Genomic DNA, 19,954 nt, shown 5'->3' with positions numbered 1-19,954 from the left:
AATATTCCTATTGTCCCAAAGGGAACATCATCATGCTTTCTCTTCTGTGCCTCCAAAAATATTCTGCTTATTTAAATGTTTTGTTTATTTGTTTTAGATTATTTTTTGTGAAGATACTGTTTAATGGGTGATCAGACAATGTAGTTCCTGTCCTTGGCTTCTTGTGCAGGGATTAGGGCACTAGTTCTAGAAAATCTGGAATACTTTTCTGTTTGTAAGTGCCTGGCAGAAGAGTTGTACTTCTAATATATACTTACTTTGTGAAAGAATAAAGAAAAACAAAAGAAAAGACATAGTAATGTGGGATTCATCTAATCTAGTGGGCAGTAATAATTTCTTGAGTGTCACCTATCTTTTGAAAGTAAAATAACTGATAGATTCTTGCCAGTAGGTGAAAAATTCCGTAACTGCAGGTAAGAAGCTGACAACATGCACATTTCAATTCAATTCAGGTCAATTTTAGTATATTGATGGGCATATTGCACTTCATTATGAGGAGGTAAAATATGCTGCATTACAAGATTTCTTTTCTTGCAAATCTCTTAGAGAAGTGCTCATGTATCCTGAGGAGTTTTCAGCTGATATTTTCAAAGCTGCTCATACAAAATATAATCGACATTTCTAGAAAGAGAAGAATGAAATAAATGTTTTATTACCCTCTTTTTCAAATAGAAAAAAATCTGTCATATATGTATTTTCTTTTTTTTGGCTGACTGTTTTTAAGATCTGTTTTCTACAATTTTATTGGAAGTTCCTGTCTTATTATTAAATAGGAATGATATTTCAATATTATTCTCTTCAAAGAATGATTATGTAAAGCACTTTGCCAAAACTGTACCTATACAGTGAAAGTAAGCGCAAACTTGCTGGAATAAATAAACATGCATTGTCTGTGCTGATTAACTTAGTAGTTCTCTAGGCATTCTTCTTTTAGAAATGTGTGATTTTCTCCTGGTTTCCCCAAAGAATCCTAACATATCTTTAAATTTTAAATCATCATCAAAATCAATTTGCATTTCTCTACCATTTTCCCCTCCGTATTGTGCACCACCAATCTAATCACCAGCAAAGTGTTGCATGAAGAACTTAAAATATTTTCACTGTGCTGTGTTGGGATTCTATTTTTTTTGTTATTAAACTTTCTAAGAAATAGGGCTCATTCCTGGGGTAGGCATGCATGTTAGTTGTGGGAATCTGCTGGCTGACTCACTGGTTAATCTTAAAAAACTATATATATTTTTTCATTTCAATCCTGAAATATTTGATGCTATCAATATCTTTGACAGTCATAAGTAGTATCCAGGGTTCATTATTTTAGTTTCCATAGAATTACTTGTTTTAAAGCTACTCTAAATTTAACTTTACTACCAAGGTTGGTCCTCCAGACAGTATGGTAACAGCTTTCAACTAGCTAAAATTTTGTACTATTCTTTAAGACTGTTCCACTTTTTTAAAGTTGTCACATAGCATGGCATAGCATTTCAGGGCAATGATTAAACCTTCCCCTTCTGTTCCACTTCATTATATTTCTGTGGAAACCTGCATTTAAGGTGAAAATGCCTGAATTCAGGGGAACTCTAAGTTAAGCAGGATGCTGCCTTTAGGATTTAGATAATTTGATGATGTGATGGTGAGAATAATGGAAGTAAATAACTTCAGAAGTCACCAATCTTTCCCTAGAATTTTGAGCTGAAGACTAGTGTACTTAGATAAGGTTGTTAAGTATTTTCCTTAAAATCCCATGGAAGATATTGCAGCAGGCAAAGTTATCAAGAACTGAACTATAGATAGTAACCTCTGTGGAAAAAATAGTTCCATTATCTTAAATAATGGAGTTCAGAGGAAGAAAGATAAAGGCATTTCCCCTTGTTATTTTAAATCCTCTAAGCATCAGGGAGATACATGTCTCTGTGGTATGAATGCAAAAAAAATTAGAAAGCACAACTATGAGGGTTTTTTTAATGCACACAAGGTTCTTGACATTAATCTGTCATTGTAAAAATTTTTCAGCTACAAGTACCTGCCTTCTGTAACTAGAAGGCTTGACTGACTTTTTCATGAATGTGATGGGTTTGGGAAGAAAAATATCCCTAAGTGGAAAACAAAGGTGAAGCTTTTTTTTTTTTTTTTTTTACAGTCAAAAAGGATGTGGCAGATACAGGTAGAAAGTGATTTACAGCAGCTGACATGTGGAGCTGTTAGTCCTGCTTTGATTCTGTATGTCTTTTTGCCTCTGGTGTTAACCCTATGTCTATCAGTAGTTTCTATCAGTTGTCCCAACATAAGAGCAAGAATCCAAAGTAACATCATCCCACCAAAAACTGATGTGATTTATCATAGCACAGAGATCTCTAGAGGGATGACTGGTGAAAGGCTGTCATTTTGTCACACTCTCAGGAAGATTCTTTTAAAAGTCAGAGGAATTGCAAGTGTCAGTTTGGCAAAATTCAGTGTTACTCACTGAAAGCTGTAGAAGCTCCTCTTGCTTGCATGCATTTTGTGACTTGCATGGTCACAAAATTCCTGGTGGAAACTGGCAGTGTCAGATGTAAGCTATTAAGACACACTGAACTGCATGTTTGTATAAAGATTCAGACAGACATGTTTGCAAATTTGGCCTTAAAGAGTTAGCACGGAAAGAATCCACCATTATTTAAAGGCAAATTTTTGAAAAATGCTTAAAAGTGAGTCCTAAACAGGTCTGTCTCCTTTAATATAATGAGACTTTGTTGTAGACAGTTGTACTTGTACCTATGATTCCTATTCAACTATATTCAGTGAAAAAAATGCTTAGTTCTCTCTCCCACACAAAATCTAAAGTAGTTCCTTTTAAAATCAGATAGCAACCATTGGCAAATTTTGGTATGAGTGGCTCATTTGTCATATATTTTCAATTATAAATGACATTATTGCATGAAAGGTTTAAGGAGATTATCAGCAAGAAAATATTCCCTCTACACGTTTACAGCAACATAATATTGGGGTTTTAGAGGACTTGTTATTTGTTTGGTTTTTTGGCCCTCAGAAATGGTTCTTTTGTAGGAATGTAACACAAAAGTACTTGGTGAGTATCTATGCTCTGTAGAAATAGTTGACAATAGTGTAACTATGATGTGATCCACTGATCAGGTTTTAAGGTTTTTGTAAATCATGAATTTATCTAAATAAGGATTTTTCTCTAGCACATGGGCAGAGGTTATGTCAGTTCTGCTTGTCTGTGAGATGAATCATAGTATGAATATACCTGTCTTTTCCCTATTGCTTAAACAATCTCTTATAAGAGATTATACTCTTTAGACAGCAAAGGTTAGATGAGATAAATCTTTCTGCAAACAGTTGAAGAGAATAGTCAGCAGATAATGAATTCTTCTGTAGTGTAGCATTTGTAAAATTATACAAGTAAAGTCTATGGTTTTTAAGGAAAAGAAAAAATATTATAAAAACCAATGAGACTGTTTTTGATTTTTTTTTTTTTTTGTTGGCAACTTAGAGAAATTTTACTAAAGCTGTACTCATACCAAGGGAAATTAGTGAGAAAAATTAATGATATTCCTATGTCGCTTAAGGCCAGCTTTTGTTGCCATAGTTGCCATTTTGGTGCTATCCTCAGAAACACATGGATAAAGGACTTTTTTAATGTAGCCTCCCTTTTATAGGAATATTTTCTTGGTGTCTAGGCAGTCCAAGTGTAGAGGGATAGAATACAAGAAAATAAAGATAGTGTAGAAAGTAATCTTACCCCTAAGGAGTTGTAGCTGGGCCAATTATCAAAGATTAGGAACGGGCCTGACTTTAACAGGCCACAGCTGTGACCAGTGAGAAGAAGAGTGCTATAAAGGAGTGGGGTGGCTGGGTGAGAAGGGAACTGGAGTCAGTTGGCTGCTTTGTGAAGAAGAAAGAGTCAGGAGGAGCAGCAGCCTATGAGAAATGCCAAGAAGGTCTTTTAAACTTTTGCGAAAAGGAGACAACAGTATGGAACCTTTGTGATAAGATGACAACATCTGAGCACTGTTGTCCATTTGCTATATGATCTGCCTCAAATAACTTGAATGTCACTAGGGTAGATAAGTCTTTTTTAAGTGGCTTTTAGGTGACCACAGAGCATTATGACTGTGCAGGTTTTCATACAGAAGCTCTGTGGGTGAGGTAAGTTGCAGGAGAATGGTATGAGTTAACAGCAAGTGGTGTTGGTTTTGCTAGGTGTGGAGGGATAGAATGTAAGAAAAAAGATATTGCAGAAGGCAGTCTCACAACTGAGGAGCTGCAGCTGTACTCATCACCAAAGATTAGGAAGAGGCCTGCCCTTAATAGGCCACAGCTGTGTCCAATAAGGACACAAGTGCTACAAAAAGAGTGGGCTAGCTGGTTGAGGGGAGAGCTGGAGTTTGTTTGTTGTGCTGTGAAAAAGAAGGAGCCAGTGCTGTGAGGAGCTGTCCATGAGAAATCACTGAGAAGGTATGGGAGCTTTGCAATACGACAACAACAGCTAGGAAAGGAAGTAGGTGATGTTTTGGCATGTCTCTTTGCCTCATGAGTTATTTCACTGAAGAAAAGCCTTAGATTCTATGTTCCCATCACCACTATTTCAAAATGGCCTTTCTGTCTCTCACAGCTGGGGATTCTCTGCCCATGGGAGGTGGCAGACTGTGGGCATTCAAGATCACCTCCAAAGCTTCTGGTCAAGCATAGGGGTACTGATTCAGTAGCAGTAATAGGCAGCAAATTGCATCCTAAATCATATTGTCACAGAAACATTTAGGTTGGAAAGAAACTTTAAGATCATCACGTCCAACTGTTAATCTTAGTATTCCATTAAACTGTATCCCTAAGTGTCACATGTACACATCTTTTCAATGTCTCCATGGATGGTGACTACCCTGGTCAGTTTGTTACAATGCTTGACAACCCTTTTAGTGGAGAAATTTTTTGTAATATCCAATCAAAACCCCTTTGGTGCAACCCTTACCTCTTGTTTCTTGGGAGAACAGATTAACCCTCAGATTGCTACAGCATCCTTTCAGGTAACTTTAGAGAGTGATAATGTCACCCTGAACCTCCTTTTCTCAAGGCTAAACAACCCCAGCTCCCTCAGCTGCTCCTCACAGGACTCTCTAAATCTTTCAAAGCTGTTTTGCCCTTGTTGGACTTGCTCCGGAACCTCAATATCCTACTTGTAGTGAGGAGCCCAGAACTGGACACAGGACTCAAAGTGTGATCTCACCAGAGCCCAGTACAAAGGGAAAATCACTGCCTTTGTCCTGCTGGCCACACTGTTTCTGATACAGGTCAGGACACTTCCTTTTTTGTTGTTGTTGATCTATTTAGAGAAACAATTTTTATTGTCAGTAGTCAGATTAAGTTTTAATTGGATTTTGTCCTGTTTAGCTTTCTCCTTCACAGCATCTCTCTGGGTCTCCATAGTTGCCTGCCCCTTCTTACAGAGGTGATGCATTCTGTTTTTTCCCTAAGTTCCAGCCAAAGCTCTCTGGTCAGCCAGACCAGTCTTCCCCTCTGGCTCATTGTTCAGCACAAGGGGACAGCCTGCTGCCATGTCTTTAAAGTTTCCCTCTTGAAAAATATCCAGCCTTCTTGAGCCCCTTTGCTATTCAGGACAGCCTCCCAAAGGACTCCCATTCAGGCTCTGAAACAGGCCAAAGTCTACTCTGCAACTTCAAGGTGGTAGTTTTGATAAGCTCCCTCCTTACTTCTGCAAGAATTGAAAACTCCATCTATTTAATGATGATTTTGCCCAAAACAGCCTCCAACAGCTGCATCACCTACTTGCCCTTCTCTGTTCACAACAAACATGAAACAGGTCTCAGATCCTCTGAATGCTCATCAAGCAGTCAGCTCACTGAGGCCACAAAGATTCTCTGACTATGACTTAATCAAAACCTTGTAATTTTGACTGTAATTTCAAGACTTATAACATGGTTAATTAGCTGCTATAGTAACAGAGTGTTTTTACCATAGTATTGAAACTTCCTAGGTAACTCATTTGGTTGCATTCTGAAAAAACTTTGATAGAAAAACTTTGATAGAATTAGGAAGACAAATTGGAAAGCCCTTCATAGTGAATGGGTAAGATAAAAGAATTGTCCAAGCCAGTGTAGGAAAGAATCAAACCTCTGAGTTAAACTGTGGCAAAGAAGCAAACAAAACCAGGAAGAATGTTATATAAGCATTCAGAATTCAAATGCTCTGATCTGTGGTGTTTTTTTGTTTGTTTTTTCTTTTTGTCTCTTAAAAAAATGTTTAAAAAATAGCAGTTTTTCAGGGCAATTGAATTACCAGCCTGTAATGATTTTGTTTTCCAAGCATTATGGCCAAGCTATTTGCATTCATCTGTGATGAAGAGGAAATAGGGTTTGTCAACTAGTCATAAAAGCAACAATAAATTAGTGTGTCATCACATAAAACACAAAGTTAAGCTCTACAGTAACAATTTATGCTGGGACAATACAGAGAAAACAATGCATGAGGAGAGCTAAATTCTATGGAGTACTAACAACAAGGATTTTAATATTAGAATGAAAGTAAACTATTAAAAGACATGGAAAAGAGAATTTTGAATGTACTAAGTGACAAGATGTCAAAAGAAGCATCTGTAAAAAGAAACTGAATAAAAGAGCTGAGATGTTTACTAAGTATCAACAAAAATGAAAAGCATCCTAAAGAACAGAAGCAATGCAATTTGAGAAGGCAACTGTGAATAAATTAAAGTAAACAAGCTGGAACAAGGAGGAAAGGTCTTTCTATAAATTGCTTTACTTTGGGAATATGTCCTGATCAAATGAGATGGTTACATAAGACTGTCAAAAGGCACCATTAAAGCTATTACCCACAGACTGCTCAGCTACCATATAATCAAAGTGTGTTAAAGGATTCTTTTTGATAACACTGGCATTAAAAGATATCATCAGACTCAGCTATTACTGTCTTTAATAGAACCACAAGTAATATGAAGTGAAATGTGCTCAGTAAGATCAACATGTTGCTCATCATGGCTGAGGTTTTTTCTGTCATATTGCTTTTAAAGAGACTGTTTATTTCATTTAATAGTTATAAAGAAATACCATCCAATAAGAATGTTTTGATTTATCCTTTAAGTAGTAGGTAGAAAAGATGGCATTAAGTCAGGCTTTCATCTCACAGTTCTATTTTCATCCATTTTTGCTAACATGTCTGTGAACAAACTAATAAAAAAATTCAAATGCAGCTCAAATCCATCATAACAAGCTGTCATTTACTTCCACTAAGCATATAAAGCACTGCATCAGATTAGTCTGTGCTTACAATCTCTAGAACAAAATGAAAGTTAAAAAAAACCTCATTGCAAGGTTTCATTTTTCTTTTGAGTCAATTGTAAGAAATTAATCCATAGCAATTAGCAATGAAGTGTTAAAGAATTGCAAGAATTTCACTGAAATTACCTTTGCAAATAGATTCAAAGTTGAAGATCTTGAAACTGAAACACAAAAGTATTTTGAGTGAATTGGTGCAAATAATGTGTTAATGGGAGATCTTGGGAGAAAAATGATTGTCAAGAACAGTGGTTGATAAATGATTTTCAGTTTTGTGATGAAGGAATTAGTCTGATTGGAAGCAAACAAAGATTCTTCTCTTTTTTTACTAAAATGTAAAGGTTAACATACTTCAGGGAGAATATTTTTTTTAAACTCTTATGCCATTATGTTTGGGACGTATTTTAAAACAATGTAAAATAAGTGTCTACTTTAATTAGCTCATTATAAAAATACAGGTTCATTGGCTGTGATTTCCTTTGACATAACTGAGAACCCAATTCCTAGCTTATTTGTTGATATATGTGTTTAGACAATGAAATGTAGGTGAACTGTATCCCATTTTTCCATCATACACAGTTAAGTCTATTAGGATCAATAGCATCCCTTTCCTCCTTAATGGGTGGAATGAATTACTCTGTGGAGGTTTCTCTATTTACTTCTATGGCAAAATGTTAAGTGAGATCTCTTAAAAAAGTGGCTCTCAGACTAGAAATTCCCCTGTTAGGATGATATTGGCTCCTGGCTACATGTAATTACCATTGACACAGTTTCATGTCATACATGGGAGAAAGGGACACAACCCTTTGCAGAATATTCCAAAAAGTAAGAATAAAAGCATCTATGTGAACAGTGGGCCAAGACATCAAGAACCAAGGAAAGATCTTGAACTTTGATCTTGCATCTGCTGGATGAATACTTTAGTTCTTGAATAACTGTATAAAAGATTGGGATCATCATACCAGTATCTTCTAGTATATAAATTGGGGGGAAAAAAAAGAACTGTTGACATTTTTCAGTGAAGCCAACTTCTGTTCCCCAAAATTTCTATATGATCAAGTAGAATGCTTTTGATTGAATCAAATTTAATTATTAAAGAATTATATCTGTCAAAAATATCGCAGCACTATATTATAATTTTGAAAAGGATTCCACTATGCATCAGCAAAACATTTAATGAATTCAGCTCACCAAGAAGCATTACCATTAATTTTTTGCATGATTTTTATTAATTTGGTCCTACTGCACATGAACAGCTTGATCAGCACTGATACAAAGTGATGTCTGCTTGAAAAGTTGTGAATATTTGCATAGGCAGAAAATAATTAGCAAAGCTGGTGCTAATTTAAACCTCTTACTTTGAGTAAGTTCTCAGAAACCAATTTTTGCCTCATATATGGATGACAATTTGCAAGAAGTCACCCCTTTTATTACACTGAATTGCTTGCTCAAAGAAAAATGCCATGCTATGAATTGCTAACATCACTTCCCACAGTAGCTGTGGTCTCCTTGGGGTTCTTTTGGCCAAGTACCAAACTAGCTCTGCTTGTGACATTTTGTTTGATAACACCATAAAGTGGTAAGGCCATGGAACGTATACATAGCACTATGCACTAATAAAGTGTTTATCCTTTAATGTCTCCCAGATGCTTGCCTATAGCTTTTTCCAGAAGTAAAGAGAGTGTGTTGGCAGATGATCTTGTGTTTATATTGTCGGCTGGGTCTGTGTGATAAGTCACATTCTTTCCTCCCTTTGTTTCTGTAGAATCAGTAAAGCAAGTGCTGCCTTAAAGGTCTGTTCCTCCATGTGTAACAAATGCCAGGTCCATTAAATAGCTAGGATCAAATGGTAATAAAACCAGAGGAGACAAGAACCTCATTGAGGGAAAAGCAGTCAATAATTTCTGTGTTACATGAAATTACAAAATTCTGTGAGACTCATAATGTTTAACTCCAGGGAGTTTTGGAGTTATTAGAATGAACGGAAGAGTTCCCAAATTTAGGGGATCATTCAAGACACTATATGTTTATTCTTCCATTCAGTAAAGAAGGGCATGACACTTGGGATTCTTTATTACTTACCTTTTGGCACTGTTATTTATGGCAGTTGATACAGATAAAATGGCACGTGTTGTGACTGCCTTTGTACTTACAGTTTGCACAGCTATAAATCACCAGCAGGATCAGTGAGTGCTGCGGGGCAGTAGAAAAATGGAACCCTGGCTTTTTACCCAGGTAGGAGTATTTGTTCAGATAAGGCTGAAAATCAATTAAAAAACTAAATTGAAATATTCTTACAAGTCAGTAAAATGAAAATCTAATGTAAGAAGTTTTTCACTGTTTAGTCTGTGTGCTGTTTTTGGCTGGCACAGAGGGAAGTGCCTTCGCAGCAACTGCCTTGGAGCTGTTTTATGGGTCTGTGACCAAAACCATGTTGATATCACAGTGATGTTTTAGTAACTGCTGAGCAGCCTCAAGGCCTTTTCTCTTTGCCACCCCACCTCAGCAGTGAGGAGGCTGGGTCTGCACAAGAAGGTGGGAGAGGACACAGCCAGGACAGCTGACCCCAAGTGACCAAAAGGAAATTCCAGCCCTTATGGCATCATGTTTAGCACATAGAGCTGGGGGTAGAGGAAGGAAGGGGGAGACCTTTGGAGTGATGGCATTTGTCTTCCCAAATCACTGTTACACACAATGGAGCCCTGCTTTCCTGGGGATGGCTAAACACCTGTCCCTGGGCATGGGAAGTGGTGAATGAATTCCTTGTTTTGCTTGCGCGAAAAGCAAAAGCTTTGCTTTACCTATTGAACTGCCTTTATCTTAACCTGTAAGTTTTCTCACTTTTGCTTTTCTCATTTTCTCTCTCATTTTGATGTATGAGGAGTAGGCGAACAGTTGTGTGGTGCTTAGCTGGCAGCTGGAGTTAAACCAAAACACTTTGTCATGAGATACCAGGTAATATTTTTGAAAATGTTTAAATGCTTTTCAAGTCCAAGTACTCTTTCAATTGCAATACAGACATTTAGGCCCAGACTATTTACGCTTGTCAAAGCACTTCACAGTGTATGCAATTTATTCTGTCTGTTATAGCAGCATCTGCCAGCATAGTGATCATCATCAAGGATGTGATCTTTGCTTGACAGCAGAAACTTCCATTATACAAACAGTTGTACTGTCAAAGCTGAACTTTTGCTGAATGAGCTAATTTTACTTGAAAGGATTGGAAGAGAAAATGTTAGTGTAGGCACTGACTTGTCAGGATGACACTAAATACCTTCAGGTCTGAATTTTTCCTAGTTCAAAAATAGTTTTAAATGTGTGTGTCCTATTTCACAAAAGTTCAGAACAGCAAAGGCTCACTGTGCAAGATCCAGGACAGGTTTGTGGGCCTTCAAATTTACCTTTGGAATGTCTAAGTGTTATGGACATGGTCCTCCAGAGTCCCACATCCCACATTAGCATGACTCCCTGTGCACTCTCTGAAGCACTTTGGAAAAAAGTCCACACAGTCAGCACCTTGAACAAATTGTAGCCTAAAGTCAGCTTTCTAATGGGAGGGCTTTCCTGAGAGAGCCACTAAACACCAAGCACAGGGATGTCGCAGACATTTTTTCACAGAAATCCTTTCTTTGGGATTTGTGCATCTTCTGGGAAGCAAAGGCCCCAGAAGAAGAATGTAAACAATGATTATCAGCTGCTGTGAAATGCAATAGGATGCACCTGTGATTGGTTCATGTTCCATGTGTATAATTAAGGGCCAATCACAGGGCAAGCTCTCTGAAACACAGTGACAGAGAATTCTCTTGTTTTTAGATTCTTTTCTAGGCTATTCTTAGCTTAGCAAGCCTCTGCAATTTCTCTTCTTTATTCTTTTTAGTATAGTTATAAAGTATTATATATCTTATATCAGTAAATCCAGCCTTCTGATCATCAAACAAGATTCTCGTCCTTCTCTCACCCCAGCGACCTCTTCAGGTCGCTGTAATACAGGGACAACCCCTAGATGCCACCTCCTGCATATCCCAATAACCATGCAAGAACATAGCTTTGTCTACTGAAGAGCCACAGGTGAATGAGGATAACACAATCTTATAATCTTTATTTAAAACTCCACCTCTTTGGAGTGGCAGAAACAGTAGCATTCTGATTCACTAACAAACATATATAAAGATAACAAATCTCAAGAGAACAAGAGACTCATTTGTCTGTAGCACCCGAGGGGATCAAATCAGCTGTTTCTACCTGTCGCATGGGAGGATATAGGTACTTTCCACATGTTGCACTGTAGCTGTGCAAAGGATGATAACCCTGTGTTGAAGAACATAGCAACAATCTGATGGTCAGGATTGCCAGCTACAGGGCAGAGAGAAACATCATTAACTATATTTTCATTGCCTCAGATTAAGACTTTTCAAGAAGATCTGCTGTAGTCATATGCAAACTTTTTGTTCAGTTTTGAAAAGAACCAGATGAAATATAACCACCATTCATATGCAGACAGTCTGTTTAAATGACCTAACAGTCCCTTTTGGCCTTTATTTCTGTGGTTCTATATGCCAAAGCATTAATATTAACTGGAAATTATCAGGTAGAGTGAATAAATTCTGTAAGATTTACTTTACATTGACCTAATTAAGAATTAAATAGAGGTGAGACATTGAAATATATGAGGAGCTAAAAATAAAGTAAACAATATAATATTTGCATTATTACTGTGTTCCCCTCAAAACACTTGATGTCAATTTATTTTAAAATATATTTAATGTTTTAGGAAACCACTGTCTTAAGAGTAAAAAAAGGATATTTTCTGTAGCTAGGATAAAGTAACAATTATGGATAGCTGGGTTTTTCTAGAATACCATAGAATCTTAAAATGGTTTGGGTTAAAAGGGAGCTATGAGGTCATCTAGTTCCAGCACCCCTGCCATGGTCAGGGTACATCTTCCACTAGTTCAGGTTGCTCAAAGCCCCATCCAGCCTGGCCTCAAACACTTCCATGGATGGGGCATCCATGAATTCTCTGCACAACCAGTTCCAGTGCCTCACCATCCTCACAGTAAAAAATTTCCTCCTAATATCTAATCTAAACATACCCTCTTTCAGTTCCTCCTTTTCCTGTCACAGTATTCCCTTGTCCAAATTCCCTGTCAAGCTCTCTTTTAAGCCCCTTTTAGGTACTGAGAGTCTGCTCTAACCTCTCACCAGAGCCTTCTCTTCTCCAGCCAACTTTGTCATTCTGTCATCTCCTGGAGGAGACCTGCTCCATCCCTCTGATCATCTTGGTGCCCCTCCTCTGGACTCGCTCCAAAAGGTCGATGTCCTTCCTTTTCTGAGGATCCAGAGATGAGTGCAGCATTGAAAATGGGGTCTCCTGAGAATAATATCTTTTTTGACTAATCTGGAGAGGGGAGACAACTGAATCAAGTGATTATTTTTTTGATGTGTATGCTGAGTCTAATAGATGTGCTTTATAATGTTTCTTTATAGGATATGGCCAGTCCTTTGCATGGAACAGGATTAGTAACCACAGTTAGTATGCTGGTTTAAAAAAATAACTTACATGCAGTGTTTTTTGGTCATTAATACTCAAGACTGTGTTGAAACCAATGACCTTGTGTTCATAAGTCAGTACTATTAAGATCTCTCAAATGATCCCTAGCAATCAGATGGTTAAATTCCTTTATTAAAATCAGTAAGACCTTCTTAGCTTGGGTAGAAATGGGATTTCAGTAGGTGCATATTACTTTGTTAAGTTGGTTTACTTCTTGTTTTCCTTCAGAGACACAGCTCTGCCAATATTCTTCACAGCACACATGTTAATTCAGTCATGGATTCCAAGCAGCAAACTGAGCAGTAGAAATCTGGGTATGGAAGAAAGAGTAGTTTGTTGTGGGGGATTGCATTATACAAAGAGCCTTGCTATGAGCCAGCTTGCAAACTTGTCCTAGTAACCAGGGTTCAATCTGTGCCATCAGTAACAAGGTCAGTATAGATGGACTTCAGGCAGCTAAAAATTCACTCAAAAGGGAATATATTAACTATATTTAGGGACTGTAGCTGCAATCAGATCTATGATGAAACCGAGTGTGAGACAAAACAACCACATCGATTTAATTTATAAAAATAAAAAATGGCCATGAACTTCAAATATTTTAAGGTCAGAAGTCACTGTTTGATGTCCTGGTTAATATAGGTCATAGGACTTCCATGAATTAATTAGCATTGACTTCTGTAAGACTAAGACCTCTACTGTTTGTGTTTTCCCAGTTACATGTAGCTGTTGAAATCACCAGATCAGAAAGAAATTTAAGATATTTTTCAGTTCATTCACTTCGAACTTTCCAATGTTTTTTGCAGTCCACTGCATCAATGTCATGTGCTTCTATACAGGGAACTCAAATGCCCTTTGTCATCTGGGCTCTTGCAAGAGCATGATTCTTATTAGCTCCAGGTAACTATGTGAAAATAAAAATGATAGCAAGCTGATATGTCACAGAGAAAGGGAGGGAGACCAAGAAGAATGAGATAGACATGGAATGGCATAAATGTTTTTTCTCTTGTCTCTGGATCAGTTTGCAGACTAATGGGATAAGCAGGTGAGAAAGAAAACATCCTTATCTGTTTTAAAAATTCAGTGCAAAGGACATCTCTGCAATGCTTTTTACAAATTAATCTTTTTTCACATTTTAAAGGAAACTGAAATCTTCAGCATGCAAAAGTGGAAAGAGTCTTTTATCTAAATAATTTAAAAATTGATACCTTTGTGACAATATATGAATAGGTAGATTATGTGGGAGTTCTTTCCCTGTATGCTCCCTTTGCCTGTGCAGACCTGTAAGCATAGGGAAATCTTTACCTGAAAAAGTTGCAGTTGGATTTGCTGACTTCTGCTGAACTTGCTTTTCTTTTTTTATTCTTTTTTTTTTTTTAATTATTTTAAAATTGCTTTGTAAACAGATGCAGTTTGGAACCACAGCAACTTGTGGCAACTAATTCAATATGTTAAATACATACTGTATGAAAGCACTCCTCTTTTATTTATTTTGAATTAACTTCTTGATCATTAAACTTGATGATCTAGTTTATTTGATCATTTCTTATACTGGACCTTTTTTTATTGGATATGACTGAGCTAGTGATAATTTTTTCCCACAGAAGCATGTATGGTGCTGTGAATTTGTGATCTAAACAGGGCTGATAACAGAGATGATTCAGGGATGACTGCACTGAGCAGTGCTTGCACAGTCCAAGCCTTTTCTGCCTCTCACCCCATCCTGGCAGTGAGGGGCTGGGTGTGCACAACAAACTGTGGAGGGGACACCGCCAGGACAGCTGATCCCAGCTGGCCAAAGGGATGTTCCATAAATATGGCATCAAGGTCACTGATAAAGCTTGGGAAAGATGAGCTCATAGCTATGGAGTTTTTCTCAAGTAACCACAAGTGTGCAGAGATTCTGGTTCCTGAACACGGCTGAACACTGGTTTGTAGGTGAATTTCTTATTTTGTGTGTGCAGCTTTGCTTCATCCATTAAACCATCTTGGTCTACTCTATCTCAGCTTCTGCTGCTCAGATTTTCTCCCTGATCCCACTGGAGGTGTTGGTGAGTGAGTGACCTAGTGGGTGCTTAGCTGCTCACCAGGGCAACCCACCACAACTGTCTGACAAAATTTTCAGCTTTCTTTATGAATCTTCTAGAGTTACTATATTCCTTTCTGATATGTGAGAACTGGAACTACATGTTATTTGCAAGATGCAAGTGCATCACAGAACTGAATGGGGAAATAACGTATTTGTCTGATGTGTTATCTCTTCCTTTCCTAATATTTTTTATCATTTTGCTTTCCTGTCTGATAACTATGGGTAATTTTCTTAGATTATCCATTGTAGTGTAGAGACTTTTTGCTCAGTGGTAATTAACTAGTTCAGAACTCATCACACTTCATGCATTTTAAGATTGATTTTCCCCCATGGGCATAATTTTGCATTTATTAAGACAGAATTTCATCTGCTAATTGCAGTATACTTTTAAAACCCCTGTAGGAGTCACAGGGCCAAATAGTACATACAGGGTACTCTTGAGAGATATTATTCTGTACCAATCAAGGTGGTAAAAACTACAAAGAAATAAGGGTCCAGGAATTTGAGCTAGATTTTCCAGAAATCAATGGCAAGGATCTTTTTGTGCATAATTTTTCTCTTGGAAAAATGTATGTCACAGTGATTTATACTGACAAAAGAGAGTGATCCACTTTATCTTCAAATTATGTGACTATTATCTCAAGTTATTAAAAAAGAAGGCTGGTGTTAGGCAATCCTTTTTCTACTTTAATAATCTAAAACTGAGCAGATAGTCCTCTTACATTAATGAGCAATATTACATGTCTTTCACTTGAGAGGTATGGTCACTTTGAGCTATACTTTTCTGACACTGATACCTGAGTTCAAAGACATAACTAAATACAGATTAGAGTGGAAATATACAAGGGAACTACGACTGAATAGTTTGCTCAGGTAAAATAAAAAGGAGATTAATTTCTCCTTGAAAACATTGGGAAATACCTTATTAATCTAACATATCAGACCTAAGAAATGTGCTCCTACTAATGCATGTGACAATATTGTAAAAATATTTCAAATTTAAATTTAAACATATTTCAAAGGAAATTGTCTCAACCACGCGTGATTGCTTTGATTCTCTTGCAAAAGCAGTTATTTATTATTTTTCCAGAATGGAGTAAATAATAAAGTAGAGGTTAAAGACTGGGTCATTCCTGAACAAAAGCCAAGCCTGTAGCATAATATATGTAACAGTATTTACTGAGGAGACTGCATATTTATAAGACAATGGCCTAGGAATCTTTCAGATCTAATTTCTTGCTTTTGTTCAAAAGCAAAATGTCAAAGCAGGAAGAGGATAAAGTGTGTATGGAGTAAGTTTCAGAGTAGAATATCAGGGGTAGTTATTTTTATTTTTCTTTATCAAATGTTATATTTTTTATAATCTATGCCCATTGACACCATTTCAGGTCCCAGAAGTGTTACTGTTTTGTTAAACAACAAGCAACTCAACAGCTGAAGGGGAGGCGTAAAATGTGGGTTGAAAAGTAATGCTTATTCACAGATCTTCACATTCTCTTCCCAAATATCTATCCCTAGCCCAAATTTTTTCCTGCCTCTCACTATGCATTAAGTGTTTAAAAACATTATGTTGGACAGGCTCACCCTGTAACAAGAATCAAAGACATAAAAGACAGAGACATCAAAGACATAAACATGGCAAAATACAACTTGATCACATATGTAGTGGGAATCCACTTATCTTGCTGCACTTTTTAAGTAAAAAGCATTAAATGTGCATTTGGAGCCATGACTGTCCACCATGCATTGTTAATTGTGGTGGCTTTTCTGTTATGCTTCCTCCGTTTTGCTTCCCTACCAAACCCCTGAAGTGGTCAGCATAAGGTGCACATCAAAGATGGAGAAAAAGTAGCAGGCATGTTGTACAGGCTGGCAATACTCAGCTGATGGCAGCCTGTTGGGATCATTTTCAACTTGTTGCCAAAATTGCCTCCAGGCTCCGCTGTGATCCACGTTTGGGACTTGGCCCAGGAGCAGAGTCGGGATGCTGTGCAGTTTGTCTTTGATGCCCGTTATCGGCGGTGCCCACTGCAATGCAGGCACAGCCAAAGGTGGGGTCCAGCAGCTTCTGCACTGCTGGGCAAGTCCCTGCTCTGCTTTCCAGATTTTATCTTTCTGGCCTCTCCCCGATGCAGCTATGCCTGCCTGACACTTACGCTTCTCTCCACACTGTAGCTTTCAAGGAGACCTTTTCCTCTGTGATTTTCTGAAACAAAGCAGCTGTGAGACTTGGAAGCAATGATGTTTTCTGTTGGCACATTTCCCCCCCCCACCAGGAGTAGCACACACGGTTACATGATGCTTAGGGCTGACAACAGGCAAGGTGACAGCTCTCACAAAGGACACTTTGGAGAAAGCTTCTGTCAGCCTCCTCAGCAGCTCCAAGGTGCTGAGTTGCCTGCACTAAGATCTGTTGACTGTGAGTTTGCTGTGCTCTTTTTCTAGCTTTTTTCCCCTCATGCAGGAGAGTATTCGCCTTTCCTAGTTAGACTTGTGCTCCAATACTTGAAAATTAAGGGCTTTAGCTTCAAATTGCTTGGCTACTGAACTAAAGGACTGTGTGTGAAAGCTCTTGTCAAGGACACAAAATATGTGTAACCATATCTTATTCAATATTTCACAGTACTGCTCCGTTTGGCTTATGCTTAAACACTAGTAGGAAAATCCAGACTTGATCCCACTTTCTCTCCTCAGTTAAATCCTCAGGAAGCTGCAGGTTAGCTATGGTCAGCTATGAACCAGACAATGACACTACAATTAGCTCTTTTGCAGGCTGTAAATTGAAGACATAAGTTTATTTCATGACATTGCTCTCCAAGCTTCATTTCTTCTCAGAGAACAGGGGAAATGTTTGCAGTGTGTCTGTGCCATTTGATGTTCATGATTGGCGGGCTATAGGTGGCCAGGTTTGAGCTATTTACCCTAAAGTCTCTTACAAATAATGTAAAGAAATAAATATAATTATTCTCATCCTAAAATGGTTCTCTAAAACAGATCAAGGGAATGGTGATGTAAGAGTACTAAGAGACCTTACAGTAAATCTCTCATCTGTTGACATCTAAGTAGATAAACTTAAAATTGAGGTGAATCCAACTCTAATCTATTGCTTAAATGTCAACTGGATTCCATATGGTAACATTTTTATGTAGGAAAGTGCTAACAAATTGTAGTTTGGTTCTTTGAAAAAAATAATGAGAGAAGAAAAAACTTAGGTTTCAGTTCCAGGTTCAGACTCCTGACTATAAGGTCTCTGCAGGGCAGATATCTATATGTGAGCTACAAATTATACAGTTAAGGGGCATCTAATTAATACAGGTAGTGCAGCTGAAGCAGCTCTTCATCTTGGGAGATGAACAGGTCTTCAGACTGAGCTCTGAGAACTCTCTTTTCACTGGCTGTAATAAAAGCTAAGGCACCATATAAATAAATAACAGTGATATTTCATCCAGTGATTTAATCTTAGTAGGTGGATGAATGACTGTGCCTTCCACGTTTTTACTCACGGTCAGGCTTGGAACTGAGAACATGGGCATGTGCTTTTATCTGTTGTTGGCTTAGTAAATAATGTCTCACTCATGCTGGGCCAAAAGGTGTTATAGCCAGTTTAGCATTTGGATGCTTGGAAGGTATAAACACTACACCATATTTTTGCCCTTTTTGTGATACATATATATCATTCTAGGTACTGTTATTCCTTGATAAAGAAATTCCTATGCTTTTCTCTGACTATTTGGAATGGTCAGCTATGACACTGTCACACTTTAGCCAAAATTGTGTGTTAGAGTTAAAAATGTTGAATAGTGTAGATATACTATAGGGAATTGATGGGCATAAGGGGAACAATATTAGTTCCCAGCTGGAGACCTTCAAAAGTTCTTACAATAAATGCACATCAATGAGAAAGGAAAAAACTTGTGCTGGGAGGACATTTATTGTTATTTCCACTATACTGTTGGTTCAGGACTTGCAATAGCTCATGCTAACTCCTCACAGAAGAACTGCATGGCTCATAAGTGCACAACCTTGTGAATTTATAAGTCAGTCAGGATCTATTGATCTTTATAGTTTCAGGGCTGGATGGCCTTAGAAATATATAAAAGCTTACAGCTTGTGGAGTTCAGAGTATCTTCTGAAATGAGTATTTGGCTTCTAAAATTTCTGAGCTTGAATTTGTATTTTTTCACATATTCACCCACATATAGAACCTGGGATCTGACTGGGGCCTGGAAAAGCTTGAGAAGTCCTGCCCCGGGTCAGTCAAACACTGGTATCAGTACAGGCTGAGGGATGAATCGACTGAGAGGAGCCCTGTTGAGGACTTGGTGATACTGGTGGATGAAAAACTGGGCATGAGTCGGCAATGTGTTTTTGCAATCCAAAAAGCCAATCAAATCCTGGCCTGCATAGAAAGAAGCATGGCCAGCAGATCAAGGGAGGGGATTCTGGCCCTCTCCTGTGCTCTGTTGAGACCCAACCTGGAGTGCTGCATCCAGCTGTGGGGTCCTCAGCATAGGGAAGGACATCAGCCTGTTGGAATGAGTCCAAAGGAGGGCCACAAAAATGGTGAGAAGGATGGAACACCTCTGCTATGGGACCAGGATAAGATAGTTGGGGTTGTTGAGCCTGGAGAAGAGAAGGCTTTGATTAGACTATTTTGCAGCCTTTCAGTACTTGGAGTGCTTGTGAGAAAAATGGGGACAAGCTTTTTATCATGGTCTGTAGCAATATGACAAATGGTGATGGTTTTAAATGAAAAGAGAGTAGATTTGGACCAGAAATAAGAAATCAATTCTTTTAGGGTGACGGTGGTGAGACTCTGGAACAAGTTGCCCAGAGATGTGATAGATGTCCCATCCTCAAAACATTCAAGACCAGGTTGGATGGAGCTCTGAGCAACCTGATCCTGATGAGGTTGTCCCTGCTTATTGCAGTATTGCAGGGGTGTTAGTCTAGGTGATCTTTAGATGTCCCTTCCAATCAAAACTATTCTATGCTTCTATAGCTGCATAT

The sequence above is a fragment of the Melospiza georgiana genome, chromosome 2 (genome assembly GCF_028018845.1).
Source record: "Melospiza georgiana isolate bMelGeo1 chromosome 2, bMelGeo1.pri, whole genome shotgun sequence".
NCBI classification, from domain to species: Eukaryota; Metazoa; Chordata; class Aves; order Passeriformes; family Passerellidae; genus Melospiza; species Melospiza georgiana.
This window is presented reverse-complemented; position numbering follows the sequence as displayed.